The 23,782-nt window shown below is 38.3% G+C and overlaps 2 non-coding genes across 2 annotated transcripts; one reads left to right on the top strand and one right to left on the bottom strand.

Moving 5' to 3' along the window:
* Positions 1-313: 313 nt before the first annotated feature.
* Positions 314-421, top strand: LOC116142647. The gene has a single exon (XR_004130025.1). It is a non-coding gene; the product is annotated as a small nucleolar RNA R71 (small nucleolar RNA).
* Positions 422-5,039: 4,618 nt separating this feature from the next.
* LOC116142615 lies at positions 5,040-5,143 on the bottom strand. The gene has a single exon (XR_004130020.1). It is a non-coding gene; the product is annotated as a small nucleolar RNA R71 (small nucleolar RNA).
* Between the last annotated feature and the right edge of the window lie 18,639 nt (positions 5,144-23,782).

The raw sequence follows: 23,782 nt of genomic DNA, 5'->3' as shown, positions 1-23,782 counted from the left end.
ACTTGACATTCGCTACTCACGTGATTACCAGCACAAAATTCACAAGTTAGTTGAGGTGCTTGAATGGAATTTACCTGGATACTTCCCAACTGTTTCTGAAGTGCTGTCAGTTTGGCTGAAATGTCTATATATGCATTAACTTCATGAAGGCCCACAGATTTCTTCGGTTGCACCCTCTCATTAGGTCTTTGATAATTGTTGCTTGCCAGAACTTCAAGCAACACATAAGCTTCTTCCGGTGTCTTATTCTGCAGTGCTCCTCCCGATGCTGCATCCATCATAGTTTGCACATTCACCATCAATCCGTTATAAAATACCCATGATGTGGACACCTCCTTAGTAATTCTTTGTATCTCTTCCAAGCCTCATACAATGATTCTGACTCTTCTTGTAGAAACGATGTCATATCATTTCTCAGTTTTACCGACTTACTGGAGGAAAGAATTTGGTCAGGAACTTAAGTGCTACATCATTCCATGTTGTAATCGTTCCTGTTGGTAATGCCATTAACCATCCCTTAGCTTTATCCTTCAATGAAAACGGGAATAGTCTCAATCTGATGGCGTCATCTGACACTCCGTTTGACTTGAAAGTATCACAAATCTCCAAAAAATTGGCAATGTGTAGATTTAGATCTTCCTTCAAATCTCCCCTGAACTGTACCGACTACTAGATCATCTGGATGATTGCCGGCTTTATCTCAAAGTTGTTGGCTTGTACTACTGGTCTAGTAATACTCGACCCACTGCCATCAACTAAGGGAACTGAAACTCCCTTAGTGTTCTATTTTCTGCCATTTCTACAACTATGACTTTTGGTTCCACTGTAGCCTCTCTTTCTCTTCTTTCTCTGTTAAGTCTTCTAGTGGTTCTTTCAATCTTAGGATCAACAGGAACCATGGGATGACGTCTTGCTCTTCGCATAAACTACACAGAAAAATAGAAAGAGTAAGATCACAAACCAACCGAAAAGAATAAAAAAAATTAAACAAACAACAATTAAGCGAAAATAAAGCTCCAATCTAGCTAACACAAGAAAAATTTAATGTTAACACAAAACTCAATCCCCGGCAACGGCGCCAAAAACTTGATGCGTTGTAACTACAACATGCATAAATAGCAAGTGCACTAGTTGCACAAAGTAATAAAGTGATGAGTGAGTATCATTCCCACGAGGATTGGTTGCTAAGCACTAATTTTCCTAAGTGTTTTTCAAGTTGGAGGAATTGACTTTGTTTGGATTAATGGGAGAGATTAAAACTAAAACTGAAACAAAACTTACTAAGTATTAAAAACTAATTAATGGAAGCAAGAATTTAAATGCAAGAATAATATCAATTTAACAAATGGTTAGGGTTTTGGCGTCATTCGGACTCTATGGATGAATTCTACAGATTATGTTAATTCCACACTCACATGCACAGATTGTAAATCGAATTCTCTAAGTTGTCAAACATACCTTCTTAGGCTATATATTCCTACTTTTCCCTAGTATACTTCCGCACCCAACAAATTGAAGAATAATAGATCCAAGTTCATTAAGCTAATGGAATCCTAGATTGATTTCATTGATTCTCAAATCTATCTCTAGCATTTAATACTACAATGGTGATTACCCAAGAAGCTTAACATGATTCATTTCTCAATCTCATCATATTCATCAAATAAATTCCATTAAAAACAGAATAACCACACAATCTATGTACTAGAATATGGAAATAATAGTAATCAATTCATTAACCCATAGAAATCCAAACTTAATCAAAACCCTAACCCAAAATGGGTTAGTTTATAACTAAATCAAAATACACAGCAAGAAAAACAACAAACACAATGTTCAACATATTGAAATGCAGAGAAAAGAGTAGAGATCTCCCCTAGTTGAAGAATCCACAAGATTCAAGCTCAAATCTTCTCTCTAAATATCAAATCAATTCAAAACTCAATGAGAACAAACGAAAATTGGACAATCCCCACGAAAATGGTAAAGTTTTTCTTTTATACCTCGCCCAAACACCTAAAACTTTCCTAAAATAAAACTGTGTGTTTTGGAGAAACTAAAATTTACAGACTTCGCCGTGGTGACGAGGTAAAATGGAATCTTGTGCTTAACAGTTTTCGCCGCAGCCAACCTTCATGAAGAATTCTAAAATTACAGAATTGCCCTCCGCTTGCTTCTTTGCTTGAATCTTCGATGCTCTCCCACGGGAACAAGCTTCATAGTGCTTCACTTTGCTTCATAAGTCTCCCCAACTTCTGAGATCCAATTACTTCTGGGACCAGAAACTCCAATTCACTCATTATTTGCTCAAAATGTCCATTTTGGCCTGAAACACAAAATGTAATGAATTAAGTAGCAATTCAGGCAAAAATGAACTAAGCAGTATCTACAATCCGGCCAAAAAGCCTAATAAAAATAGTATAATTCTCAGATTATCAGTCGTGAGAAGGGCAAGAAGAAAAAAAAAAAAAGAATTTGAGAGTTGCATTTGAGAATAAAAAATAAGAAGTGCACATGTTTGAGAGTTATAAAATGGTTGACATTTTGAGCGGTGGTTGAGAAAGAAAGTGGAAGTTGATGTAGTTCTTAGTGTTTGCTTAAAGGAAACCAAGTTCTCTTGTTTTGTCTATCTTTTCCTTTTCTTTGGAGCCCACTAACCGAGCCTAACGTTACAAGCCTGTAAAAACCTGTTGATCGTTAGTGATGTCTAATCTTATTAGTGGAGAGTAGTTCGATACTTAGGCTAATAAAGTCTACCATCGTTTAATAAACTTCACATTTTTGCATAGAATAATCTGGCAAGTCAGAAGGTGGACTGAAGTGGGGATTACCTACTTGGGGGACCAATAGAGAAAGATACGCAATTCAACTTTTAACTTCTTGGAGTGTTGATCATCTTCCAGTAATAATGTTTCAACAATTTTTGAGATTTGTATAAATTCTAGGCAATTCCTTATGTTTGAGATTGAGTCTAATTTTTCTCATTTCATTTTCAATTTCGTTGTTTTGTGTTTTTGTTTGTTAGTTGTTTTTCTTTCAGTTGTGATACTGTTTTATTGAGGCTTTTTGGCTAGATTTTGGATACTTCCCATGTCATTTTTGCCTGAATTGCAACTTAATTGCTTATGTTTTATGTTTCAGGCCAAAACATGCACTTTGAGCAAATAACGAGCAGAATCGAGTTTCTGGACCTAGAAGCAAGTGAATCTCAGAATTCAGGGAAGTTCTGAAGCGGATTTGAAGCACTATGAAGCTTGTTCCCATTGGAGAGCATCGAAGAGTGAAGATTCAAGCAAGGAAGCAAGTGGAGGGCAATTTTGTAAATTCAGAATTGTTCAGGAAGGTTTGCCGTGGTGAAGTTCTTTCTTCACGACGGCGATAAACTCTTGGGAATTCGTTGCTGCGACAAAGTCTGCGATTTTTAGTTTTTAATTAAAACGCACAGTTTTATTTTAAGAAATTTTTTAGGTTTTTGGACCAACTATATAAGAAAAACTTGGACATTTTGAGAAGGGTTCATCACTTTGAGAGTAAGTTTAACATTTTGGGAAAGAAGGAGAGAAGATTGAGATTGAACTTTGTGGATTCATCAATAGGGAAGATCTTTATTCTCTTTTCTTAGTTTCAATATGTTGAATACATTGCTCACTGTTTTTACTTCGATTTGTGTTAATTTTAATATGAACTAACTCATCTTGGGTTAAGTTTTTGATGTAATTTGGGATTTCTATGTTTAATCAATGAATTAGTGTTGTTTCAACATTCTATTGCATGGATTTTGTGATTTCTCTTGTTTTTCTTGAAAGTATTTGTTGAACATGATGAGATTGAGAAATGAATCATTTATGAGCTTCTTAGGGAAATCACCATTGTTGTATTGAACGCTAGAGATAGGTTTGAGAATCAATGAAATCAATCTAGGATTCCATCAGCTTAATGAACTTGGTTCTATTAATCTTGAAATTGTTTGGTGTGGAAGCTTAATAGGGAAAAGTAGGAATTCATAACCTAAAAAGGTATGTTTTACACATTAGGGAGTTCGATTTACAATCCGTGCATATGAGTGTAGAAGTAGCCTAATTCGTAGATTAATTCATAGAATCCTAATGGAGTCAAAACCCTAACCGTTTGCTTTGCTTGATATTACCGTTGCTTTAATCTTGCTTTCATTAATTAGTCTTTTAATTGCATAATAGATTTTGATTTCAATTTAGTTTTATACTTTCCCATAAATCAAACACTTTCGGTTTCTCCAACTTGAAAACAAATAGGAAAATCAGTGCTTAGCAATCAATCCTCATGGGAAAGATACTCACTCATCACTTTATTACTTTGTGCGACTAGTGCACTTGCTATATTTGCATGTTGTAGTAACAACGCATCAATTTTTTGGCACTGTTGCCAAGGATTGATTTTTATGTTAACATTGAAATTTTCTTGAGTTAGCTAGATTGGAGTTTTATTTATTTTTTGTTTGAATTGTTCATTAATTGGTTTTTGTTGTTCTTTTCTGTTAGCAAGTCATCTAACGTTTTCTCTCGTTCTGTGTAGTTTATGCGAAGAGCGAGACGTCAGCCAGTGGTTCCTATAGATCCAAAGATTAAAAGAACCGCAAGAATACTTAATAGAGAGAGAAGAGAACGAGAGGCCATAGCTGTTGAAATGGTAGAAAATAGAACATTAAGGGAATTCTCAGTTCCCACGGTGGACAGCAGTGGGTCAAGTATTACTAGACTAGCAGTACAAGCCAACACTTTCAAAATAAAGCTGGCAATCATCCAGATGATCCAGCAGTCGGTAGAGTTTAAGGGAGATTTGAATGAAGATCCAAATTACACATTGCAATTTTTTTGGAGATTTGTGATACTTTCAAGTCAAACGGAGTGTCAGATGACACCAGCAGATTGAGATTGTTCCCTTTCTCATTGAAGGATAAAGCCAAGGGATGGTTAATGGCACTACCACCAGGGATGATCACTACATGGAATGAATTAGCACATAAGTTCCTAACCAAATTCTTTCCTCTAGCAAAATCTGTGAAGATGAGAAATGATATCACATCTTTTCTGGAAGAGTCTGAATCATTATGTGAGGCTTGGGAAAGATACAAGGAACTACTAAGGAGGTGTCCACACCATGGGTTGCCAGTTTGGATGCAAGTCCAAACATTTTACAATAGATTGATGGTTAATGTGAAAACCATGGTGGATACAACATCGGAAGGAGCATTGTAGAATAAGACACCGGAAGAAGCTCATGAGTTGTTTGAGGTTTTGGAAAGTAACAATTATCAAAGACCTAATGAGAGGATACAATCAAAGAAATCTATGGGTCTTCATGAAGTTGATGCATACACGGCCATTTCAGCCCAACTTACAACACTTCAGAAGCAGTTGGGAATTATGCAGGTAAATTCTATTCAAGCTCCTCAACTAACTTGTGAATTTTGTGCAAGTAGCATGAATGCCAAGTGGGGAACACGTTTGCTTCAGCTTCATCATCATCAGAACAAATGAACTACTTGGCAGGAAATCAGAGGCAACCGAATAATTCGTACTCTAACACATATAATCCTGGTTGGAGGAATCATCTGAACCTGTCTTCGGGCAATCAGAATCAACAGAATCAGCAAAACAATCAATGGAACCAAAGAACGATGCCGAACAACCAAGCGGGGGTGAACAATCAACCGGGAGAGCAAAGATTGACAAAACTGGGGGATATGTTTGGAAAATTTATGCAAAAGACCACAAGTTTCATGAATGAGACCAGGGCGAATTTCAGAAACCAAGGGGCATCCATTCGGAACTTGGAGGTACAAGTGGGCCAATTGGCTGATAAGCTAAATGATAGACCACAAGGCTCCCTACCAAGCAACACAGTGACAAATCCATGAGAGCAAGTGAATGCAATAACAGTAAGAAGTGGAACAGTCTTGGGAGAGGTTGAGAAAGAAAGAAAGGATGCGAGTTCACCAAGTAAAGTGAAGGAAGATTTAGATGAAGAGATCATTGCTGAAGAAAAACCAACCAGTCTTTGGAAAGATGAACAAAAGCAAAGGAAAGAGAAAATGCCAGTTTCCAAGACACCACCAGGATTAGCACATCACAGTGCTCCGGTGCCTTTTCCTCAGAGGCTGAGAAAAGAAAATCAGGATAAGTAGTTCATTAAATTTCTTGAGGTATTTAAAAAATCGCATATTAACATTCCTTTTGCAGATGCCTTGCAACAGATGCTGAGCTATGTGAAATTTCTCAAGTACATTTTGTTGAATAAAAGGAAGTTGGAAGAGGAGGAAACCATGATGCTTACGGAGGAGTACAATGCCATTCTACAGAAAAAGCTACCACCGAAACTCAAGGATCCAGGGAGTTTTACTATCCCTTGTGTTATAGGAAATATCACCTTTGATAGAGTTTTGTGTGATTTAGGTACAAGTATAAATCTTATGCCTTTTTCTATTTTTCAGGAAACTAGGAATTGGAGAAGTAAAACCGACAACTGTGTGCTTACAGCTTGTAGATAGATCTATCAAGCATCCGAAGGGAATTGTTGAAGATGTGCTGGTTAAGGTGGACAAATTTATTTTTCCAACATATTTCTTTGTGTTGGATATGGAAGAAGACAAGGAGATTCCTCTTATCTTGGGATGACTGTTTCTGGCTACCGGAAGAGCCTTAATCGACGTACAAGAAGGGAAGTTGATCATGAGGATGCAAGATGAAGAAGTGACATTTAATGTCCTTGAGTAGATGAAAGTTCCACCGAAGCGAGAGTCAAGTTTAAAATTTGACTCGGTGGATCAGTCAATAATGGAAACTCCCCAACTTGACAATTCTAATCCGAAAATCAAGGGATTCATGGTCAAACCAAATCAATTCGAGGATAAGGACCATAACTCATAAGGTTACACTACATTCCAAGATGGGGCAAAATCGAGCACGTATCTTTCGAAGAGACGGACTTCTCAGTTCAAAGACAACTAGCAAGCGAAGCTTCAATGTAGGGAAAATGTTCGGGACATGATATATTTGGACAGTCCGGATTGACAAAGGACTTGAGAAAGTTGAGCTTCTGACTATAAACAAGCGCTTCTTGGGAGGCAACCCAAGTGTTTTAATTTGTTTATCATTTGTTTGTTGTTTTGAATTTGCTTATTTGTCTCATGATTTTGAATTCGTGTGTTTTTGGTGTTTCAGGTGAATTATTGTATTAAGGCAAAAAAAAGGAAAACTTCTAGTTTTTGCCGCAGCGAAATACATTTTTGCAAGAAGAGGAATTCGAAAAGTCCCAGACTTTGTCGCGGCGACATTTGTTCTTCACCAAGGCAACGTGCTCTTTGGAATTTTTCACCGCGCCGAAACAATTTTCTTTGTCGTGGCAGAAAGGGTTTTGCGAAAATGAACTAAGGGAATTTCACCACGGCGAAGTGTGTTTTTCGCCAGGGCACTGTAGGCTCTGGAATTTGTCGTCGGGGCGAAAAACATTTCTTCACTGTGGCATCGACTGGGTTTGAAATTTTTTTATGAAATGAAGAACTTCGTCGCGGCAAAAACTGCTTTATATAAATAAGTTCATCGCGACTCTTCATTTTCGCAAAAAAATTCAAAACGCATCTGAGAGCCAACCACTTCAACCTTCAATCCAAAGCTTCTCCAGTGAATTTCCATCCCTATACCTCACTCCTTAACCCTCATAAACACCAAAATAACTCATTTTAGCAAGGATTTGTGCAAAAATTTGAAGAAAACTTTGGAACCCTTGGTTTTAAAAAATTGGAGATCTTGCAATTTGGATCGAGATTGGTGAAATCAGTGGCACAATGATCTTGGGATTGGTAAGATTTCGAGTTCTCCAACCTTTGAATTGATCAATTTTGATTATTAAAGTGATTGTATTGAGATTTTGATTGATTGTATGGAGTTGTGATTGTTAGTGAAGTTTGTGAGTTGATTTTGATTAAAGAAGTGTAGATCTTGATTTGTGTGGTGTTGAGGAGGTTGGGTTTTCGATTTGGGAGTGTTTTGTTGAGTTTGGGGGTCTAGGTGCAAATTTTTTGAAACTTTGGTGTATTTGCAGGATTGATTATGGTCGGTAGCAGGGGTATTTAGAGTTGAATTGTCTAAGTTAGAGTTTTAGTTTGGGGGTACATTAGATTTGTAAGAAATGCCGCTCAAAGTACCTTCCAAGGGTAAAGGAAAAGGGAAAAAAGTAGACAATAGATTTGTTAGTGACAAGGCTCGACAACGATATGAAGGAGCAATCCAAAGGAAGGATAAAGGGTTTATTGTTGAGTGAGGATTGACCACTATCTATGTTGAAGAGTAGAGTCGAGGGAGAAAGTGGGATTCATTTATGAGTGAACCTGGACATGCAGTCGTAGAGCCGGTAGTGAGAGAGTTTTATGCCAACTCCCTGATTGTGATCCTGGGCATGTATTTGTGCGGGGTACTGATGTGCCAATTGATGTGAAGGTCATCAACGATTTTTACAACTTGCCTTCAATTGATCGTGATGAGTATCTGGAATTTAAGAAGAAACAATTTAAGGAGGATGAGATACTTAAGGTCATAGAAAAACTGGATACCCATTGGGAGGTTTCGAAGAAGGGAAATAAGAGCATCAAGGGAACTAATCTGATACTAATGGCTAGGTTGTGGCAATACTTTGTGTGTGCGAGGATGATTCCAGAGACACATTATAGTTTAGTAACTTTTGATAAGGTGGTATTGCTTTATTCCATTGCCACTGGAAAGAGAATGGATGTGGGGAATATTATTATGACGAGTATATAGAATGCAGCCCAACTAGGGCGAGGGAGCTTCCCCTTCCCACATCTCATCAACGAGCTATGCACTCGAGCAGGAGTAGAGAAGATGGATGATGAACCACTTATCCATCATGCGCCAGTTCTCGACACCGCTTACTATCGGAAGTTACTTGGGTGTACTCCTAGAGAAGAACCTAGCTTCGGAACAAAAAGACGAAGAACCACAGAAGCTGCCACATCATCCAGTTCGACATCCACAACAAAGGAGTTGTTGTAGCAGATTTTGAGCAAGCTGAAATAGATGGAACGACGTCAGGGTTGGCTAGCAGAGCAGACCCGAATGATGTATGATATGCAACATAGCTGCTGCACCAAGCTCGACATTGATACTTCGAGCTTCCAATGGGAAGACTGGGATTCCGAGGAATGGATGGGCTCCGAAAAAGATGAAGACACCGAAGAAGAGGAAGAGGCCGAAGAATGAAACCTGAGCACCTGTTTTGTAGTTTATTTATTTATTTATTTTTAATTGTCATTGTCTTTTATTTTGTACATTGAACTTAATTTTTCTTTTTGTTTTGGATTGTTTTAATTTTGTTTGAACTTCTTACTAGTCGTAAGGGCAAGATTAGGATTGTAATACTTTCATATTAGTCAGTGAAATTTTCTAACACAGTGGACACCATAGAATTTCAATTGTTTTACAGATTATGGTGATGAGAAAGCCAAGGAACGAGTGTGCATGCTGTTGAGCGAAACTCCGACTTCACGAATTAATCAGGGAACTATCTCGTACCTTTGTAAATTCTGTTTTTCTATTCCTAAATTGTGCATAGTGTGACATTGGGGACAATGTCATCTTTAGTTTGGGGGTAGGAAAAATTTGAACAAATTTTTTATTTATGTTTAGTTGTTTTCATGTTTTGTTGTCGGAAAACAAAAATCATAATACAAGGATCGTTCCAAAAAGCAAAGATCAAAGATATAATTTTACAATTTATATTAAAGTAGAAATCTGCAGAAAAATTAATCATGAGTTTAGAAAACATACGCACGTTTGGAGGCTCCTCCAAATTTGTCTTTGAACATTTTTGCTACCGACCCAAGTGTAGGATCGAACCCGCATAGTCCACACGAAGACAATCACAAATAACTAAAGAGGGATTTGCTAGATCCTCTTTAGCTTTAAGATTAAAGAAGAAAAGAAATGTTTTGATTTTTCAATCAATGAATGAAATGAAAAATTTACTTTTGCCGTGGGAGAGGAAATATGGGGTTGCTGTGTTTTTCTTTTTCAAAGAGAAAGGTGAATCATCAATTAACTCTTACCTTTTACAAATAACCCTTTTCTTTTATATTGAAAACTTAGTTGCCTTATTCCCATATGGAATAGGCTTGGGCTCCAACCCAAACACTCCCAATTAGATATTTATTTTATTTCATCATTATCTTAATTAAAAATCAATTAATATATATTTAATCTCTATATATATTAACATTTAACAATAATGATGATTTAATTAAATATATGCTAACACATATTTAAACGTAATTTCACTTATTTAATTTTTCAATAAATTAAATAAATACTACGACCTCAGCAAATTTAATTGCACTGTGAAATTACCAAAATACCTTTTTGCCTAAAAAGATGAAAACGCCCTTCTTTCTTCTTGGCTGTTAAATTATCTTCTATGTGTGTGACCCATAGGCTCCTCATCACACCGGTAGTGTATAGTATTGCGATTACCACCAATTAACCGTCTCACTATACACAGACCAAGATTGGCCCCCAACAGGGCATCATGGCCACCCGATAGATTCGGATTCAGCAAAGTAGCTACTTGTCAACGATATGGTTAACATACAATTTGATCCTTTCATCATATGTTATGTCGATGAGACGAAGGCATAGAAATAGTGTCAACCTTCGGTTACTCTGGATATTATGTATTTAGTTTCTGGACCAATGACCTTTATTATAAAATGGATAGAGCAACAACTCAATCCCACCATGGCCACAACTTTAGTGTCATTGCCATATACTAAATTGCGTTGTGAGATAGCTTCTCCTATACCCGGGAGTGATGAATCCTCTGTCTATCCACCATAGTCTTGATACACTCCTTGATACAGCCAATCACCACCGTATTGACAGCTCTAAAAAGAACTGCGTTAGGCTAGTGTCAAACTACACCAATCGGTGCACAAGGCGCTCCGGTGATCTCAAGTCTAAGGATCACATGTACCACCATTCGTTAGAGGATTTGTTCCATAGACACTAGGGTTACCATCCATATGGAATCCTTTGGTGGGTTAGTCCATTGAACTTGCTGCGGTGTATTCGCCTACAGCAAGCACCCATGTGTTACACCAGGCTGTCACCAAACAACCTTGACAAGTGAGATCAGTCACTGCCTTTCGACAGGGTCGTTCAACACTATGATAGCCTTACCGTATTATCTATGCCCTTACATCAGAATAATACTAAGGCTACCGACATTTCTAGAATGACCACCATTTGTGCTCTTAGGGTTCTCACTATCAAGATTTGAAACACTTGATACCCTCGTTACGGTTCTACCATTCTAAGGACATATATCAATACATATTGCAATAATAATTATTTACGCGATATGGAATAAAATGCCTTTTATTGATTAATGAACATTATTACAAAGAGTCAATTCTATAGTAATTGATTGGCTCTAAGGCATCTACTTTAACAATCTTCCACTTGCACTATAGCCAATCATTCATGTATTTAATACCAAATGATCTCAAGTGCCTTTCATGCATTTGTTGTGATAGAGGCTTTGTCAGTGGATCTGCGAGATTGTCGTCAGTATGCACTTTACTAATCTGCACGTCTTTCCTCTCAACTATCTCTCTTATGAGATGGAATCGTCTGAGTATGTGTCTGGACTTCTGATGAGACCGTGGTTACCTAGCTTGAGAAATTGCTCTATTGTTGTCACAATAGATGTCTATAGGATCAACAATTGTGGGAACCATACCAAGTTCAATAATGAACTTCTTAATCCAGACTGCCTCTTTGGCCGCATCTGATAATGCAATATACTCAACCTCCATTGTAGAGTCCACTACAGTGCTTTGTTTGGAGCTCTTCCAGCTCACTACACTGCTATTGAGACAAAATACAAACCCTGATTATGATTGGCAATCATCTTTGTCCATTTGGAAACTATCATCACTGTATTCTCTTACAGTGAGCTCATCTTCCCCTCCATAAACCAAGAACATATCCTTATTCCTCTTCAGGTACTTAAGAATATTCTTGACAACCATCCAGTGATGCTCACCTGGATCCAATTGATATCTGGTACAAGTGCTCAAAGCACATGAGACATCAATCCGAGTACATAGCATGGCATACATGATGGATCCAATTGCTGATGCATATGGGTTCCTCTTCATCTTTTCTCTCTCATCTTATGTTCTAGGACACAATTCCTTAGAGAGATAAACACCATGTGACATTGGAAGAAATCCCTTCTTGGATTCTTCCATACTAAATCTTTTCAGTACTTTGTCAATAAATGCACTCTAACTTAGGCCAACCAACCTACGCGATCTATCACGATAGATCATTATACCAAGGATGTAGGCTGCTTCCCCTAAGTCGTTCATGGAGAAGCACTTGGATAACCAAGTCTTTACCGACTGCAAATATGGTATATTATTCCCGATCAGAAGTATGTCATCGACATACAATACTAGGAATACTACTGCGCTCCGACTCACTTTCTTGTAAACACAGGACTCATCTTCGTTCTTGATAAAACTGAATTCTTTTACAGCTTCATCAAAACAAATGTTCCAGCTCCTTAAAGCTTGCTTGAGTCCATAAATGGATCTCTGCAACTTGTATACCCTATTAGCTTGTCCATCAAGAACGAAACCATCAGGTTGTGTCATATACACATCCTCCACAAGGTTTCTGTTTAGGAAAGTTGTTTTGACATCCATTTGCCAAATCTCATAGTTATGATATGCAACAATCGCAAGCATAATCTGGATGGATTTAATCATGGCAACTGGTAAAAAGGTTTCTTCATAGTCAATGCCATGAATTTGTTTGAAACCTTTGGCAACCAGTCGTGCTTTATAAGTATGCACGTTGCCATCCATGTCAGTCTTCTTCTTGAAGACCCATTTACACCCTATGGGTTTTACCCCTTCAGGTGGTTCCACCAGAGACCACATTTGGTTCTGGTACATGGAGTCTATCTCAGATTTCATGGCTTCAAGCCATTTAACGGAATCTGGATCCAATATAGTGTATCCGTAGGTTCTAGGTTCATCTTCTTGGTAGACTAGTACGTCACCATGTTGAGTCACGAGATAACTGTATCTCTCGGGCTCATGACATACTCTCCCAAATCTACATAGCTTCTGTGCTACCTGAGGTGGTTCACTTTGATCCACAGGTTATGGAGTAACCTCCTCTTGATGTTCACCTACTTCTTGTGGCACATCATCCCGTCCTTCATCTAGTATATCTTGTGGTTCTAGAACTTCATCAAGTTCTACTTTTCTCCCATTAGTACTTCTTAGAAAATATTCATTTTCTAGGAAGACTCCAGATCGAGCAATAAAAATTTTGCGCTCTTCTGGGTGGTACAAATAGTATCCTTTGGTCTCCTTTGGATACCCCACAAATATACATTTACAGGATTTTGGGCGCAGCTTCTTCGAAGTCAATTTCTTAACATAAGCTTCGCAAGCCCAAATCCTTAGATAAGACAAGTTGGGCTTTCACCCACTCCATAGCTCATATGGAGTCTTATCTACAGACTTTGACGGCACACGGTTCAAAACGTGAGTCACAGTCTGTAGGGCATAACCCCAGAACGATGTAGGTAAATCACTAAAACTCATCATGGACCTAACCATGTCAAGTAAGGTCTTATTCCTCCTTTCGGACACTCCATTGTGTTGGGGTGTATAAGGAGGGTTGAGTTGTGATACTATCCCACATTCCTTCAGGTACTCTGAAAACCTCGAGCTTAAGCATTCACCTCCTCGATCCGACCGAAGAGCTTTAATACTTTTGCCCAACATATTCTGTACTTCATTCCTGAATTCCTTGAATTTATCAAAGGCTTTAGATTTATGTCTCATAAGGTAGACATAACCATATCTATTGAAATCATCAGTAAATATGATTAAGTATGAATATCCACCTCTGGCCTTAACTGTTAGTGGACCACATACATCACTATGGATGATGCCTAACAGCTCAGTAGCCCTTTCACCTTGTCTTGTGAAAGGATACTTGGTCATCTTGCCTAACAGGCATGACTCGCATACCCCGAATGACTGAAAGTCAAAAGGGTCCAAAACTCCATCCCTTTTGAAGCTTTGCAATGCAGTCTTATTAACATGACACAATCTGCAGTGCCAGAGATATGTCTAGTTTTAATTGCCATGTTTAGCTTTCTTGGTTTCAATATTAAGAATAGAATACCATTCAAACTAAAAGACAACAATCCATTAGATATCTCAAAATGATACTCCATATTATCCAAAGCGGATACTGAAATAATATTTCTAGAAATAGAAGGTATGTGATAACAGTTATGTAGTTCCAATAACAAGCCCGTAGGCAAAGATAAACAGTAAGTCCCTACAGCCAATGCAGCCACATGTGCTCCATTTCCAATTCGTAAGTCCACCTCTCCCTTGGCGAGCACTCTACTCTACCTTAGTCCCTGCACATCAGTACCACATCTTGTGTCAATGACCCAAGATTTTGAGGGAGAGAAATTAATCTCAATCATAAAAATACCTGAACTCGTAGCATCTAACTTCTTCTTGCTTGCGAGGAAAGCCTTGCAGTGTTTCCTCTAGTGGCCAAGCTTGCTACAAAAGAAGCAGACTACCTTGCCTTTCCTTATGCCACTCTTGGGACCAAGAGCAACTTGTCCTTTGGGCTTGGGCTTGGGCTTGGGTTTGGCCATGGCCTTACCCTTGCCATTACCCTTTGCTTTACTAGCAGCAACCAGTAAAATAGGCTTGGACTTTTTCAAGTCCTGCTCTACAGTCCTCAACATGTTCAAAATTTTTGACAGGGTTTTCTCCATCGTGTTCATATTGAAATTCATTATGAACGGAGCATAATAGTCAGGCAAGGATTACAGAATTAAATCCATTTGTAATTCTGCATCCAAGCCACATCCCAAAGTCTCAAGCCTCTCTATGTGCTTGATCATCTTGAGCACATGAGGACCAACTTGGGCTCCCTTAGTCAGATGACTCCTAAACAGTGCTTTTGACACCTTGTACCTCTCATGTCGAGCATTTGTTTCGTAAAGCTCCTTGAAGTGTAGAATAATGGATGAAGCATCCATATTCTCATGCTGCTTTTCCAGCATAGGTGTCATCGATGCTAAGATCAAGCATTGAATGCTATCAGCATCATCAAGGAACTTTTGATAAGTATCCTTTACTTCCTGAGTGGCATCAGGATCAGGCTTAGCCATGTATTGCTTTTCAAGGATATAGAATTTTATTTTCCTGACTTGAGTATAATCCAAAGATTACGATACCAGTATGAGAAATTGGATCCATCCAACCTGTTTTCTTTCTCGATTATCGGTTGCAGGTCCATAATGCTCATTTGGGTGAATCTACAATTACAGAAAAATAAAGTCATTATAAAGTTCATTATTATTTAATATGGTCTTTTATTAAACGATGCTCCCATTATTTTACTCAAGTCAATAGCCCTCACTATTAACTCAGGATAGCCCATTGACTTTCCTAGTGGACTGAGATCTCATCCGACCTATTTCAAGCCTTCGCTCTGGTGAACAAGCCAAAATGAGTTGATTAGGTAGGCCAACAAACTTAATCCACACCAGTTGATAGCTCCTACTATCAACCTCAAATGTGAAAAATCCAACAAGCCAATCACACAATCCAATGGCTCCAACCATTGTCCTCAAGTGTGATTCTCAGTATTAGTAGAGTGGTGTCATAGCCCAATCTGCACTGTGGGCATGGCTGATCGACCCCTCTACTTAGGCCCACTCTGCGTGACTCACTAGGTACTATCCCCTCCCCCCCCCCCCCCCCCCCCCCCCCCCCTCCTTAAGGGATTTCTTTCGCCTCCCCCACCACTTGAACCCAAGACCAAGGGGCTATAGTCAATTGGGAAGCATGGTGAGTACCATCAGGGTAGCTAGCCTGATGGTACTCACCATGCTTCCCAATTGACTATAGCCCCTTGGTCTTGGGTTCGAGTGGTGGGGGAGGCGAAAGAAATCCCTTAAGGAGGGGGGGGGGGGGGGGACAGTACCTAGTGAGTCATGCAGAGTAGGCTTGAGTAGAGGGGCTGATCAGCCATGCCCACGGTGCAGATTGGGCCATGACAAGAATAAATACAAAATCCAAGCAATAGAACTTAAAAACAACATCTATTATAGATTAAACCATTGTAATCAAAGTTAGGTCAAAACCCTAACCCAAAAGTGGGTTAGTTCACATTCAAATTAAAGAAATTCGGAAAATAAACTCTAAGTGAAGAATTCAACATGCTAAAACAATAAGAAAAGAATGAAATCTTCCCTAAATGAAGACCCAAAATGCTCCAATCTCCAATTTCTTCCTTTTCGTCTCTCAAAAACGAAACTCCCCCACAAAATGAGTTAAGGCTCTCTTAAATAGTCGACCAAAACCCTGAGATTCTCATCCAATACAATTTAAAACGCAACATTTTAATAAAAGAAGAATTGCAGTTTCTGCCGTGTCGAAGAATAAACTTCACTGTGGCATTGAGTTGAAATCTCGCTGAACCATATGACCCGAGGCTAGCTTGCCTTGATAGAGAATTATCTTGTCGCGATGAACTTTGCTAATCTTTTATGAAATTATGAAACTGCCATCCGCTTGCTTTTTCGCTTGAATCTTTGCTCTTCGTGATCCCCGATATGAACAAGCTTCATAGTGCTTCCACTCCACATTAGAATTTCCTCAATTCCTGAATTTCTCTTGATTTCGAGTCTAAAAACTCAATTTCACTCGGTTTTGCTCCAACTGCATGTTTTGGCCTTAAATTGTAAATTATACAAATTTAAGTTGCAAATCAGGCACAAAACTCTATAAGAAGTATCCAAAATCCTACCAAAAAGTGTAGAACATATAGTATAATCCTAAGATTATTAGACCCAATTGCTAACTTTGAAGACTCTGGCTCAGACATTCATGTTGTAGTGTTGAGCCATTTTTTGTTGGTATATGGCATTACAGATAGGTGCTTGATCCCTTAGTTCATTGGCAGTGTCAAGATTATGGCAAAGTTAATGCCCGTTGGTGTCTTTGTTCATCCACTGGAGCCGAGCCGAAGGGATCGTCACTTTTACTAGAATGACAGCTTCCGAACCAAAGGCTAAGGAAAAAGGTGTTTCTCTTGTAAACGACCGTGTTGTGGTGCAATAGGACCATAGCACCCCCGAAAGCTCATCTGCCCAAGCTCCCTTTGCCTTTTGTAGTCTCTTCTTCAATGTTTGGAGAATAGTTTTGTTTAAGGACTTGACTTGCCCATTCTGCAAAAGTCTTGGAAGGCTGAACTAATAAATTGGGAGTTGTTGTCGGTAACTATTTCTTTTGGCAGGCTGAATCGACAGATCACATTCTTCCACACAAAGCTCTTCACTTCGTGATCCCTGACTTGAGCAAGTCTTCTGCTTCTATCCACTTGGTGAAGTAGTCGGTGACTGCGAGCATGTACACCTTTTGGCGCAACATGATTGGTAGCTTACCCACAATGTTCATTTCCCACTTCATGAAGGGCCAAGGTGTGAAGATGGAGCTGAGCCGTTCAAGAGGTAAGTGTGATACTTTGGTGAAGCGTTGGTAGCTGTCGCACTTCTTGGCATACTTAACCGAGTTAGAGCACATGGTGGGCCAATACTAGCCAATTATCAATGCTCTGTTGGTGAGGCTTCATCACCTAGTGTGATTGCCGCACTCGCCTTCGTGGAGTTCTGCGAGCATGCACTTTGCTTCTTCAAGGGTGATACACTTGAGATATGGTCTTGAAAACGATTTCCTAAGTAGGCAGCCTTCGTGTCACAATCCCATCTTACCGGAGGCATGGCCAGGAACTCATCCCACTCTTCGTGACTCTAAGGAATATCTCCCCCCCCCCCCCCTTAAGGGATTTCTTTCACCTTCCTCACCACTCGAACCCAAGACCAAGAGGCTACAGTCATTTGGGAAGCATGGTGAGTACCATCAGGCTAGCTCACCATGCTTCCCAAATGACTATAGCCCCTTGGTCTTGGGTTCGAGTGGTGGGGAAGGCGAAAGAAATCCCTGGGGGGGGGGGGGGGGGGGAGAGATATTCCTTAGAGTCACAAAGAGTGGGATGAGTCTCGGCCGTGCCTTCGGTAAGATGGGGCCGTGACATTTCGTTTATGGTGAACCGTGCTTCTTTACCTTTGAGCCATCGTGCCTCATTCTTGTCTACAGGGAGTTTGTTGTTTTCCAGGTAATATAGGATGGGTGTCACCCATCACTCATTTGGGCTAACTGGAGCAACTTCGACTGAGCTAGAGCAATTGCTAATTCTTGTAGTTGTACCAAGGGGATCATTGTTAGGTGCTGAGTCTTTAGGGCTGAACCAAGATTTGCAAGTGCGTTTGCATGGGAGTTTTCAGTCCTTGGGACATGGGTGATTGTGATATCTTCAAATGATGATTGGAGTTTTTTGTCTAAGTTTAGATACGAGGTCATCTTGGTGTTCCGTGCTTGATAGAATCCTTAGAGTTCATTCACCACCAATTGTGAGTCGGATTTCACTTTTATCTTTTTGATCCCCATTTCTTTGGCGAGTGAGAGCCCAGTGATCAATGCCTTGTATTCGGTCTCGTTGTTTGTTTCTTTGAAGCTACACTGTATAGCTTGTTGCAAAGTATCTCCTTTTGGGGAGATGAGCACCAATCCTAGTCCGCTGCCATTGACATTGCTTAAGCCATCCACTAATAGGATCCACTTGGAGGGTGTATGATCAGTTAGACATAGGAGCTCTAATTAACAACTAAGGAGAGATAGGAAAATAGTTCTAACGGTGAATACTCAAAGTATGAATTGATATATACTTGCATCGATGATCAATTGTAAAATTCCGATGGTGGATGTTGACTTAGACCAAGGTTTGTTATTTTGATTGATTAAAAAGGAGTTATTACATTGCAATACAAGTATTGTCTAAGTTTGCTTTTTACTCATATACTCATATAATGAAAATACAAGTAAGATAACATAAATAGTTTGGCCCAAAGTTTTCTTTTATTCAATATATACATTCTTAATACAAAGTGAAGTATCTTAGACAAAAGTCATCAAAATGTGGTGGACAGTGTAGCTATTTCTCCTGGCTTGTCGACGTCCATTCAACCGCATTCTCACCTAGATCCTGGGAAACATAGAAAACAATGGGGTGAGCACAAAAAGGCTCAATAGGTAAATCCTCTACTCATCTATCCCCGTAACTCTTTCTCTTAATTCTTTCCTTACGCTCTTCTCTTCTTATTCATTTTCTCTTTCTCATAGTTCTTTTCTATTAACTGTCTGATGTATGTCACAGCCTCATCTTACCGGAGGCACGGCCGGGTGGAGTTCACAAAGCACTAACCCACTCTTTGTGATTTCTACTCATTCTCTACCGATCGGACTCAGTTATGCACGGATTCAGAACCCTTGGCCATGTGAGTGTATATTCTCTCTCTCTCAAGTGTCACGGCCTCATCTTACCGGAGGCACGGCTGGGAGATCACAAAGCACACACTACTCGTGACGATTCTACTCATTACCCACGGGTTCCCCATCGCACAACCTACTCTATTCTCTTGTTTAGCACTACTCTCTCTTTTATTCTCTAGTGCTAAATCTCTCTTTCTCTTCACTCTTAGAGTTTTTCTCATTCTCTTTACTATTAGAGTGTTCTCATTCTTTTTACTCTTAAAGTAACTTATTCTCTAAATTCTCTACTCTTTCTCAAGGTACTTCTCAATGCACAATTAATGCACATGGATGGTTCATACTCATTAATGCACTCATGAAATGCCAATATGCAATGTTGCAAGAATTAAGTTTTACTACTCATGCTCATACTTCTCTTAGGCATTTCATCAAACAACTAATGTGCATACACAAACTTTACTTTATCTATAACTCTACTCCTTTTTTTTTTTTCACCATCCAAAAATGGGAGGAAACTCCCTCACATAGCTGTAATTCCTGTCATAAAAGAACACGCCCAAAGAAATTACTCAATCTCCTCCAACTTCATCTCAAACTACATCATCATGCAATCTCAACACTTCTCATAATTCAATTATATTCAATAACAACATAGATAAATACTCATAACATCTCAATCTCTCAACAAGCATAATATATACATGCATAAAGAAATCTTTACTCAAAAGATTTCTTGAATCCCAACTTGGTTGGATTTACTTACCTTATGGTGAAGTGATTCCATTAGCACTTCTCTTTCCTTTGGTAGATGGTTCTTTCTCTACAACTTTAAACAACATACTATAAGACTTCAACACATCTATGGATAAATTTCACCTCTAAAACGAGAGTCCTTACCTTAGGATGCTGTAGATTAATTCTCTACCAAGATCCAACTAAAAGCCCTAAAAAAAAATTCTTGAAACATTAAAGGAAAAGTTTTGAGGAAATGGTGAAAGGGTATGGTGGTGGAAGAAGAATGAATGAAGGGTTTAATAAGCTTAACCCCTTTTTAGCTCAAAATATCTACATGCATTCCCATTTTGCCCTTGCTCTTTCTTGAAAATTCCATCCTTATCCTTTGATTCATTACAATCACACCCCCACACTAACATATTTTCCATGAAATTTCCTTACATTTCACTCCCCACTTTTTCTGCTAATTAGGAGTAGAATGGCCATTTTTCCCTTAGGGAAAAAGATCTAGAAACTTCAACAAAAAAATCTCAGCCGACTCTTCGCTTCGGTGAAGAAATCCAGGGCATACGTCGCCGCGGTGAAGACTCTTCTTCACCCTGGCGAAGACCATAACCTCAAAATTCGCTAAGTCTCAACCAATTTCAGGGCAAACACTCAACCAAACCAACACATCACTTCAACCAAGGGCCAACCAAACAATATTAACACTATAACAACTCAAATAAGGGCAAAAACAAAGAACATTCAAGCAATACACCATAAATTAGCTACGTACCTCAAATGGGGTGTTACAAGCAACCAGTGTAGATCTTAGACAAAAAGATCAAAGAGCTCCGAAACAAAAGTATTCCACTCGTAAAAGTCCTATGGAGGAATCATAAAGTAGAAGAAGCACATGAGAGGGAGAACAAGACATGCAAAACCGCTATCCCAAGGTGTTTGTTTGAATTTCGGGGACGAAATTCTTATAAAAGGGGGAGAATTGTAACGCCCACATGGAGGTACATAATTTAATTTATGTTCTTATACCCTTAGTTGATTTTGTTGAAGTTTTTTTTTTTTTTTTTTTGAGAAAATGTGAAGAAAATGCCTTAAACTTGCATTAAGGGTAAAATGGTCTTTTCACTCAAAATTAGTTGAAAATTGTGGGGAGTGAAAAGAGATAGAATTTCATGGAGAATGCAATAAAAATGAGGGCATTATGGTAATTGACCAAGGGACATAGATGGAATTTTAAAGAAAGTGCAAGGGCAAAATGGGAAACTATGTATAATTTTTATGTTATATCAAATTGAAGAGTGAAACCCTAGCCACTCTTACCCATATGCACACCACTTTCATCTCCATATTCTCCCAAATTCTTCAATTATTCTTCAAAGAAAATTCATAGGTTTTGGGTATTTTTTAGTGGATTTTCAATCCCAAGCAACTTTAGGTAAGATCCTTGCACTAAGAAGTGATTTTTCATTTTTAAAGTGCTGAATTTTGATGATTTATGTTCATAGGATTTAAAAGAAAGGGAGTTGGATCAAAGAAGTTTTTTAAAGTGTTGGATTGCTCTTATATAAGGTAAGTAAATCCTACCCTAAGTATGATTTAAGTTATGGTGTAGAGAAATTCTTTTATGTATACATATGTCTTATATGTAGAAATTGTTGATGGATTTGGTGTTGAATGATGATTATAATTTACCCATGAGTAGTTGTGTTGGTGTATTGGATGTTTGATGAATGTTTGGATGAGATTTGGAAGAATTGGAGTGGAAATTTTGAAGTATATATTTTGGGCAGATTTGGCATTGAATATGGAGGGTTTAATTCCAAATTTTTGGTGGCTTGGAAAAGAGATAGAAATATAGCCAAATTAGGGTTACTTTGTGCACATAAGTTGTTTGATGAAATGTCAAAGAGAAGTGTTTATATGAGTATGATTATGTGTTGTATTGAGATGAGTTTGTAGATGGTGGAGAATGACATGTTTGCATTCCATATTGCATAATTGCATTTAAACATGTGAATTTAGAAAGAATTATAAGCATAAAGCCATCTACATGCATACATATTCATAAGAGCATGAAAAAGCACTAAAGAATGTTAAAGATTAAATAGAAAGAAATGAGAATATTAAAAAGTTCCAAATCTGAATTTTATTTAAAGAAGTGTAAAAGATAAAAACAAGAAAAGGTTGTTGTGATGGGGAACCCGTGGGTGATAAGAAGAAGATTCCCACATACACGCCACCTTAAGTGAGCGACCTAAGAAGAAGAATAATTTGTATGGCCCGTAAGAGTGTATGTGGATGAGGGTTGTACCAAGAAGAATTTCCTACATACACGCCACCTTAATTGAGTGGCCTAAGAAGAAGAAAGAATTTGTACAGTCCGCAAGAGTGCATGTAGATGAGGATTGTACTGACTCACACGGCCAGAGTTCCGAATCCATGTATCAACCGAGTCCGATCGACAAAGAATAAGAAAGAAGAAGAAAGAAGGAGAAAGAAGAAGAAAGAATGAGAAAGCTTGAGCAAGCAAGAAAATAAACGAAAAGAAAAGAATGAGAAAGCTTGAGCAAGTGAGAAAATAAAAGAAAAGAATGAGAAAGCTTCAGCAAGCAAGAAAAGAAAAAGAAAGAAACAAAACAAAGAAAGAAAACAAAGAATAGAAAGAAAGAATAGAAAAGAAAGAAAGAAGAGAAAGAAGAGAAAGAAAGACTAGAAAAGAAAGAAAGAAATAAAGAAAAAGAAACAGAATAACAAAATAAGAAAAATAGAAAAGAAAATGCATAATTTATTCGTTTATGCATTTGCATCATGTATATGCATTATACAATGCTCATTATTTTGGGTGGTGAGAAATTAGAAAACAGAGAGCAAAATAGAGAAAGAATAGAGAAAGAACAGAAAGAAGAATAGACAAAGAATAGAGAATAATCGAGAATGTGATGTAAGGAAAGAAAATTCAGAATTTATGCAACGGAGAGAGAAGGGTAGCATAGTGGGTTTAGTTACTGAGCCATTAGTGCTTACTCCATTGTTTTTATTGTTTTTGTAGGTAATAGGTGAGTTGCGGTCGCACGAAACGTCGCGCAGTGGAAGGGTTGGGCTACATTGTCATGTTGCTATTTTGAGTATATTTGTATATAAAGAAAAATTAAATATAGGCCCATACTTTATCACTTGTATATATGTGTATTTTCTTATATATGTTTTTAATGAGTTTTATGAATTATTTTACGAGTATACTAGCTAGAAAGAAAGCATTACACTCTCCCCCTTTTAAGAATATCCAATTCAAGTCTTTGAATTCTACTCAATCTCCTAAAAATATTCTAATATCCTAAAATAACGTTGATCCTAATCTGATTAATTGAAAATAAAATAAAGTCCTAATATAAAGTAAGAAAGTGGAGTTTCTAGTTGTAACTTGCGTGCAACAGGTCTTCAAAACTTCCAATAATAAACTACCTAATTGACTTGCTTGACAAGGCAGAATGTTCCAGTACGTCAGCAGTGCAGGTGCATCAACTTCAAGCCCAATTACAACCT

This window comes from Pistacia vera, unplaced genomic scaffold (assembly GCF_008641045.1).
Source record: "Pistacia vera cultivar Batoury unplaced genomic scaffold, PisVer_v2 Contig1129, whole genome shotgun sequence".
Lineage (NCBI taxonomy): Eukaryota > Viridiplantae > Streptophyta > Magnoliopsida > Sapindales > Anacardiaceae > Pistacia > Pistacia vera.
The sequence above is the reverse complement of the archived record's forward strand: the minus strand, read 5'-3'. Positions and strand labels throughout refer to the sequence as shown.